Here is a 9,921-nt window from a genome sequence, read left to right on the forward strand (position 1 = left end):
TTCTAAATCCACCCAAAGCATCTACTGTACGACCCCACCCTCTTTGGCTTGCCCAATCTTCTTTGTTTGCCGCTGAGACGCATTGCGACATTGTCTTCTGCGTTGTCTAGCTTTCCAGGTGGAGCACTGAAAAGCAGGTGACTCGTCCACAGCTTAGGCTGTGTGGTTAGAATTCTGCACTTTCGGAAAGGTTTCTGTCAAAGGGGTTCCATCTGAGGATCCGCTGTCAGTCAAACTGCTGGAAATCTAGAAGAGGCTGGCTGAAATAGTTGTTGTAACATGCTTCCTCCCAGAGCACAAGAACAGGCCAAAGGCCCATCTTGTCCAGTATTCGGTTGTCACAGTGGCCAGCTAGATGCCTTTGGAATGTTCACAAGAATGACATGGCACTAAATACATACATACATACATACATACATACATACATACATACTTATACCCAGCCCATCTGGCTGGGTTTCCCCAGTCACTTCGGGCGGCTCCCAACAGAATATTAAAAACATGATAAAACATCAAACATTAAAAACTTCTCTAAACAGGGCTGCCTTCAGATGTCTTTTAAAAAGCTGCTTATTTCCTTCACGTCTGAAGGGAGGGCGTTCCACAGGGCGGGCGCCACTACTGAGAAGGCCCTCTGCCTGGTTCCCTGTAACCTGATCTCTCGCAGTGAGGGAACCGCCAGAAGGCCCTCGGCGCTGGACCTCAGTGTCCAGGCAAAATGATGGGGGTGAAGACGCTCCTTCAGGTATATAGTGGTACCTTGGGTTAAGAACTTAATTCGTTCTGGGGGTCCGTTCTTAACCTGAAACTGTTCTTAACCTGAAGTACCACTTTAGCTAATGGCACCTCCTGCTGCTGCCACGCCGCCACTGTGCATTTTCTGTTCTCATCCTGAAGCAAAGTTCTTAACCCGAGGTACTATTTCTGGGTTAGCAGAGTCTGTAACCTGAAGTGTCTGTAACCTGAGGTACCACTGTACTCCCTCCTCCTGTGGTTTTCAGAGGCCTATTGCCTCTGTGAGTGGAGCCCTCCTGGCTAGCAACCACTGGTATCCTTACTGTACAGTATATGTCAGCTTTAGTGCCAATGAGGGGGGTGTCCCTTGAGTTGTGCTACCTCCTCTTTCTTTGGCCAAAAATTTTCTATTAGTTTTCCATAAGAGTGGTGCCACTATCCATTGCACTTTCCATGCAGTGCTCACAATTAAATTGGATGCTTGCATTCTTATTGCTGCCTTTGTATCTGGGACACACTCACCATGAAAATGGCTTCAGCTTCTTCTTACTATTACTTTTCCACAACACCCCCTTTAAATATTCTTTGAGAGGGACCCAAAAGCACTGGACCTAAAGCACATAAGAACCTCAGAAGATCCCTACTAGATCAGATCAAAGATTGATCTAGCATCATGATTTCTTCAAAGACCGAGTGGATGCCTTAGGACAGGGATCTGCAGGTGTCTATGTGCCTTCCTTTAGGGACGCGGGTGGCGCTGTGGGTAAAAGCCTCAGCGCCTAGGGCTTGCCGATCGAAAGGTCGGCGGTTCGAATCCCCGCGGCGGGGTGCGCTCCCGCTGCTCGGTCCCAGCGCCTGCCAACCTAGCAGTTCGAAAGCACCCCCCGGTGCAAGTAGATAAATAGGGACCGCTTACTGGCGGGAAGGTAAACGGCGTTTCCGTGTGCTGCGCTGGCTCACCAGATGCAGCTTGTCACGCTGGCCACGTGACCCGGAAGTGTGTCCGGACAGCGCTGGCCCCCGGCCTCTTGAGTGAGATGGGCGCACCAACCCCAGAGTCTGTCAAGACTGGTCCGTACGGGCAGGGGTACCTTTACCTTTACTATGTGCCTTCCAGTACTTCTTACGATACCTGTGGAACAGAAAAAGACAGAGAGAGCTCTTCTCATGTTCTTAATTCTACATTAGAGGGGTCAATGGTTTGTCTCTATCTTCATCATTTGTCTTTCTGGAAATTAAACACAGATGCTACTGATTTCCTAATATTTTCCACGTAGACGATTTACCTTCAGCTGGTGGTTGTGAATGGTGGAATGCACCAGTGCCACAGCCGCCATTTTTATTTTTTAAAAAAGGGAAAGAAAAAGAATTATGGAGAGCATAATGAGGCTTAATTTAGCAGAGACTTAACTTATCCCCTTGATTTCAAGGGCTCTTAAGCATTTAGAATTTTCTGGGGCCATGGACCCCACTATAAGTTGTTCCAATGTTGCCGTTTCCCTAGTCTCAGTGGTGGACTACAGGCCTTAAAGAGTTGTAGGCAAGTGCTAGAGATTAGACATTTCAGGGTTTCGTTTGGTCAGCTTCGGTGGCATTCTGACTCAAGGTAAGCTCATAATTTAGATAAAGCCAAATGGTGAGTGTCTGTATCTGGTGTCTAAACAATCTGTGAACCATCTTGTGGGAACCAGACTGTTTTAATTACCTACCGTCTGAATGAGACTTGGAAAATCCTTTCCTCACAAGGAAGTGCTGGGGATTAAGTTACTTCAAAAAGAACAACAATGTGCCCTTCAGCTTTATTTGTTTTGGGAAAGTTAAATGTTCATGCTTAAACTTTAAATTATTAACAGTTGCATTGTTTCATCCATTGATTTGTATGCTGTGGAATACCTTTCAACAATGCAAAGAAATTGATCTTTTAATTAATTTGTTTAAAAATACCACAATGACTAATTATTCTGGCATTTCATTCTAAGCAGTGATGTGCTCATGATGACTTTAGAAACAACAAGTCTGATTTACAAAGAACGCTTCTGTGTAGGAATGAGAGTAGGCAGGAATGTGTAGGTTTTCATCTTAGGATGGTTGTAGGAGTATGCAGTTCACTCCGGGAAACAAGTGATCACAGGTAAACAGCTGAGTTAAATATGGAGTGAATATTCATTCCTTCATTCCTTCATTCATTTATATTGTGCCTTTTTCTAAATGGCCTAGAGGCATTAGTACAGCATTAAAATGCTATAAAAAGAACAATAAGCCTACTAAGCAAATAGCCAGGGTTGCCATATTTCAAAAAGTGAAGATCCAGACACAAGTTGTTGAGCTTTTTTTTTACGGGAATTATCAAAAGGAAGAAGTTTTTGAGCTTTTCTTAAAATGAAATTTGCCAAAATCTACACTTCCAACATGGGACATGGGTTGCCATATGTCTGGATTTTCCCCGGACGTTGTTTCCAATGGCTGAATCCTGGCTATGTCTGGGAAATTCCGGATGTTTGGCAACCCTAAAATAACTCACTCACATATACACACAGAGAGAGAAAGAGAGAGAGAGAGAGAGAGAGAGAGAGAACCAGCACAGTGGGAAACTAAAAGGCATTTCAAATATTAGGAGAAGCATGAGAGAACAAGATGGCTACTAAAATTAGCTAAGAAAGCATGAGGTGTTGTAGTCTAACAAAATCTGAAGGGCCCCATGTCAGTTACCTCTGTGTCTAGGCCTGGGGAACAGCATTTTGGTGAGCATTCTGGAAAACCTCTCTTTAAGATGGCTAGCACCTTCTCACCTCACAGAACAGATGTTACCAGAAACAGTTCACAGTTCTGGTTGCCTCACGTCGGAAAGGATATTGTAGAGATGGAAAAGATTTAGAAAAGGGTTAACCAAAATGATCCAAGGGGATGGAACAACATTCCGATTGCGGGGAGCCTGTAGCACTCGGGACTTTTCAGTTTAGAGAAAAAGCCGAGTAAGAGGTGACATGACAGAAGTTTATAAAGCCATGCAGGTCTTGGAGAAAGTGGATAGAGAAATGTTTTCTCACTCTCCCATAACACTAGACCTTGTGGACATCCAACTAAGCTGATTGTTGGAAGACTCAGGACAGATTTTTAAAAAGTATTCCTCCATGCAGAGCATTGTTAGAGGCTTAGGCAAATTATTGGAGGAGAGGGCAATTGAAGACCACTTGCTATGATGGCTATCTTTTGCCTCCAGGGTCAGAGGCTGCAGTGCTTCTCAATACCAGTTACAGGAAACTGCAGAGTAATCCAGCAGAGACTCTCCTTATGTTCTTAAATCACACAGTGGTCCAGTTAGATCAGGGGTCAGTAAACTTTTTTTTTTAAAATAGTATTTATTCAAATTTTAAAGATTACAAAGAGAAAAAGTAAAAAACAGAAGAAGAAAAATTAAAAAGACAGAAAAAATACAAACAATTAAAAAAAAAGAACAGATCAAACCTTTACATAACTTTCTTTCCTTTGCTTATTTACTTGACCTCCTCACACCTCCCTTTTTTGTATTCTAGTTCAATTAGATGTTTCAGCAAATCCTTTCCAGCTTTGTTTTTATCCTAATAATTTATCTTAATATACTGTAATTCTCGTCTTTCACCAATTAACAAATCCATTTTTACTTAATCCTTTATATCATTTCTGCTAAAACCACATTACTTCATTCCAACAACCTTCTAACATTCCTTAATTTCGCAATGTTTCTGTAGATAAACTTTATTTTTTTCCCCAATCTTCTTCCACCAACTCTTCACCTTGGTCTCGGATTCTGCCAGTCATTTCCGCCAGTTCCATATAGTCCATCATCAGCAAACTTTTTTTGGAGGGAGCTGGTTCACCATCCCCCGGACCTTGTGGTGGGCCAGACTGCACGCGACTGCGCACATGGCAGAGGCAGCTTCTCTCTCCCTCCTTGCTCCTCCAGCCCCTCCCCTCCCCCTGCCTACCTATGGTGCTGCCAGCGCAAGGGCGGGCTGGCTCTGGAGAGGTGCTGTGCTGTGCTCTGCCAACCACGGCTCATGTGCCTGCCCTTGTTTTTGTTAAATAAGTTGGAGTTCTTGTTATTACCAAGAACTCAGGCCAATGACCGCTCCCCACTTAAAAAACAGGGGGCGCCCTTTGCGTGGACGCGCACAGCCCTGGATCTGGAGTGGCCCCATCAACATAGGCTTTGCCTTCCCCCAGGTGGGATACCTGGAGGTCCCCGCCTACCCCAGTGAGTTGTCCAATCCGACCTGGGGGAAGTGTTGCCAGGGAAACCAGGCCAGGTAGGGGGAGGGATTACCTGCCCACACAATAGAGGGTGGATCTTAATTGGTAATCCTCACTTGGCTCCAGAGCTTCTCCCACCCTACCCACCCGCAGTTAATGTCTTCTTTGGCAGGTTAACTTTTCTTCATAGGTTTTACAGGTTAACCTCTCTCCACAGGTATGCGGGCGCTGCTACGATAAGGTCGCTGTTAAAGGGCCGGAAAGGAATTTCCCTGCATTGGCAGGTTTCGCTTTTCCCGTAGCAAAACGTCACAACTTTGGCGGTATCAGGCCTTGGGCGGAATCCTTTAGTCCATCTTCCTCTTTGCGGCGGCGATACCAGGGTTCCCCGTTAAAGGGGTTTTGGAAGGGAGGCTTTGGCCGTACGCCAAAAGGTCGTCATTGCTCTCCCCTGCGGCGGCGTAACGGGGGCGGCTATCTCTGCTTGAACATATGTTCTCCAGAGCCGGCCCATCCCCCCCCCCACACTGGATAACCCTGATGCTCCCTAGGTCCCCGGCTGGGGACTAGGGAGGGAGAACGCCCAATGCCTGAGCCAAGGTCTACCCACATTTGAAATTTAATAAAGTTGTGGCCAATTTAATCCCATAGCACGTTGTCTAGAGTCGTTATTCCACATGACGGGGGGGACCACTCGGGATCTGGGGACTCCGCCTGTCCACGCAATGTAAGTTTCAATAGTGGGAGTGGTCCCTACTTGCTAATCAATAGTCAGTTTTAACAGAAGCTGATCCATTCAAAAGTATGTATTCTGACAAGGATTAGAAACTCAAATAGAGATTACAAACTCAAACTCATAAAGATATGTATAACACAACAATTTGTTACAGAATTATAGATAAGAGCTTATGAGTAGAGACAAGTTCATGTTAGTCCATAGTCAGATTCAACGTCAGATTCAATAGTCAGATTCACTGAGCAGGTCACAAGTCAGTTATGGATCAGAAACCAGGACAGGGCCCTGTTTCAATGTATTCACCTTCATCAGCTGGAAGTATCAGATATTACGTGAAAATATATTTAAATTCTAAATTATCATAGATTCTAAAACAGTCATAAATTATAAAATTTATCCCTCTGCCGCCGCCACCGCTGCCATCCTCTGCCGCTCACAAGGGCAGGCACAGAAGCCGCGGTTGGCAGAGCTCAGTGCAATGCCTGTCTGGAGCCAGCCAACCCTTTCGGAGAGGTGCTGCGCTGTGCTCTGCCAACTGCGGCTCCTGTGCCTGCCCTTGTGAGTGGCAGAGGCTGGTGGCGGCGGTGGGAGGAGCGGCCCAAAAGGGCTGGCTGGCTCCGGAGAGGCGCTGCCCAAAATGGCGCTCAGCCAGCTCAGCCCAGCCCCCTTCCTCCTCTACGCAGGGTGGGGAGAAGGGCAGGGAAAAGCCAAGAGGAAGAAGGAGGGAGGAGGTGCTGTGGTGGTGTGAGAAGGAGAGGTGAGGAAAATGGCGCTCCCCAAAAATGGCGGTTCAGGGGGAAAAAATAACGGGGGGGGGGGGAATTAATGAACAGAATCCACACAATCCACAGACTGTCCGTGGGCCGATCCTGAGGGCAATTGGGCCAGATCCGGCCCGCGGACCGTAGTTTGCCAACCCCTGAGTTAGGTCCTTGACTTAATGGTCTTAGAGGACCATGTGCATTTTATTAGCGGTGTGATTTGTAAGGAGAGATAGGGGCCGGTGGCATCCTTCTCCTGGTCACAATGTGCTTACCAGGACACAGATGGGGCAAGGCAGCAAGGTTAGGAGAATTCTGGACTGGTGCCACCAAAACAGGCCTTTCCTCACTGCTACCTATCAGGAGAACACCACCGGCTCTTCTTCTGCCCCATCTCCAACCATGAGCCACTGTTGCTTAAATCACGGCACCATCTTGACCCGAAAATTGATTGTGCTTCTATTGCCCACATTGATTTGAGATAAAGCACCACCTTCTGGTAGAAAATGATCTAAGTGAAGATAATAAATTGAGCACCTGCAACTACGAACACACCTAGCTGGCTGCCACCTGTCCATAAGACTTGTTTTTAAAAGAAGAAAAGAAGGATGTTGCAGCAACCAGCATCGGTGTACCTGGGTGCTGGCATGCCCAGGCTGACTCTGGTGATGATTTCTGACCTCTTTGTTGCTTCCCCCATCATTTGCTACTCTCTGGATGGTCATTCAGGATAGCTCAGTCGGCAGAGCATGAGCCTCTTAATCTCAAGGGTCATGTCCCACACTGGGCAAAAAGACTCCAGCATTGCAGAGGGTTGGACTAGATGACCCTCGTAGTCCCTTCCAACTCTAGAATTCTATGATTTTGGGGGAGGCCCTAGGCTATACTGCCCTGGACTCTGAGGCCTAGCCTCTAGTGGGATGCCCTGTGTAAATACTGATGAATCAGAAATAATAATAATAATAATAATGGTTCCTGCCTTGCCCTTCCTGTTTATAACCAGCACAGTCTGTATCCACCATATTTGCTCTTGCATTAACTAGGCATTAGCACATTTCCTTGATCTCAGATGAAAATGATCCACACTCTTATTTCATGCTTAATGCTTCACAACAGATCTTGGTGGCTGCCCATTGTTCTGCCTGCAAGCAAACATAAGGCTTTGAGGTTTATCCAGGAAGTTGTGGTGCCTTGCCTGAAGGAAAGAAGATGTTTGTTCTTGGTCTTGGCTGGCTCTCAGATGACCCCTTCTCTCTGGACATTGCACAACGTTACTGTTTAATAGTGGGTAGACATAGCAGACAACACAGCGATTCTTCCAAAGCAGCTCTTTATTTGTAAGCCATCACAGAACTGAACTGAGGAACTCAGTCAACCTGCTTATATAGAGCTCCAGAACAATGTAACTGTTGCCATTTTCTAAAACTATCCAATCACTGAACGTCACTTTCGATCCTTCATTTGCATACAAACTATCCAATCACTGAACGTCACTTTCGATCCTTCATTTGCATAACTATCTACAGTATCCCCCTGCTGGCCCAGGGTGAGAACTTCAGTACATAACAGTTACGGCACGCGGTTATATAAGAAGACAGGAAGATCTCTGCTGGCTCAAGCCAAAGGTTCTGGCCATTTAGTCCATTGGCCAACTAGATACCCTAATCTAATGGAAAGTTCACAAGCAGTACCCACGTGCAACAAGCACTGTCCCTATTGGTCATTCCCAGCAGCCGCATGTTGCCTTTGAGGCTGGAAGTATTAGTAGCCGTTGTGTAATCTGTCTTTCGATAGTAATAAACAGTGAACTAGAGATGTAGGTACGTTGAGATTTTCTTGCATGGATAGAAATATTCCCTGGGTGACTTTAGGATCAGAATGCAGTAACATCTCATTAATTTCATTGCATCTGAGGGTTTTGTTTTTCCAAAAAAGCAGCAGGAACCACATGAACCCTTATGACTTTAGAACCATTGGAAAATATAAGGCATAAAATGAAACATTAACATCTTCTTTGACCTCTTATGTATTTAATCCGATGTCTGGACTCAAGGGATGTCCCTCAGTTTGGTTAACATTTGCCAAGGTATATGGCAACATTTGACAATGCACAAGTGTAATATGATGAAATTCAGAGCCTAAGAGGAGTTCTATTGGATTAGAATCAAGGCCTATTAAGTCCAGCATCCTGTTCTCAAATTGGCCAACCATATACCCATACGAAGCCCTCATGCGGTGAAATATACTCTGAGTCTTGTAGTGATTTCATGCTCTTGATTGCAGCTTGTAAAACACTGATTTAATTGCCCCCCAAACCTCAGGCTTTTATATACATTATTTACACAATGAGTCCCATCTGATTGGCTGATTCTGCTTCCCTCCTGGAGCCTGATTGGTCTTTTCCTGCAGGCCAACCAGTTGTTGCATTCTACGATCCTACCAGCCTAATAGGCTGATTAACTTCCTCCTGGAGCCTGATTGGTCTTCTCCTGCAAGCCAATCAGTTGTTGCATTCTAGGACCCTACCTGCCTATTGTTCTAGGTTCCAAGCTTAGTACATAACAAGCGGGGTATGAGCATCACAGCAATTTCCCACTGTTGTTCCTCAGCAAATGTTATTCCGAGGCACACTCTTTTGCCAGTGAAGGCAGAATCCTACACTTGTCTCTTAGACAAGCCAGCCATATGTGCTTTGCACACCTGAGAGGAAGAAGCCTCATCTGAATGTTGAGTTTTCGCATCATTTTCTTGGCCCATTTCAAATTCAAACTTAATGGCTTGGGACCAGGATACTTGGAGAAGTGCCTTTCTCTACATTTGCCTGTACACAAGTCAGGAGAGTTAGATCTGTGTGCGGTGGCCCCATGTTGTGAACCAGAGCCTGCCCACCCATGAGGCAGTGTGAAGCACCTGCCTCAGGCAGTGGAAGTTCAAGAGGCGGAGATCTGGCTGCTTCATCACTTTGGCCACTCTCGGCAAGAGGGAGGCGTTCTTGTTGGTTTACAAGCCCCCTCACTGCTCTCGGAGACAGACCAGGGAGATTTTGATACGCGACATTTTCCCAGCGTGGGTAAATGCACACCCCCTCCTCCTGCTTCTTCCCTAGCAGGGAAAGGAGACAGTCAGAAACGTCTGTTTACATTATTTTATTTCTGACTACAGCACTAGAAAAAAACATGTCCGTTCAGTTCAGTTCTTCTAGCAAGTCTGACAAACTTCCTGTACATACGCAAATGGAAGGTTTCAAATTACACTCTTCACAGAGCTCTGAGAAGCCTGTGAATTTCCAGGGAAATTCTTTCCCACAGATAGCCTCATCATGTGATGTCAACAAGCTGGCTGTCTGCAGCTGCGATGTTCTCATATACTGACAGTTCTGGCACATGCTTCGTGGTGCGCCCCAGCAGCAGAGGTGGTGTTGGTGGGCAGGAGATGGCCATTCCCATTTTGCCTCAGGTG

This window comes from Podarcis erhardii (genome assembly GCF_964252035.2).
Source record: "Podarcis erhardii genome assembly, chromosome: 4".
Taxonomy (NCBI): domain Eukaryota; kingdom Metazoa; phylum Chordata; class Lepidosauria; order Squamata; family Lacertidae; genus Podarcis; species Podarcis erhardii.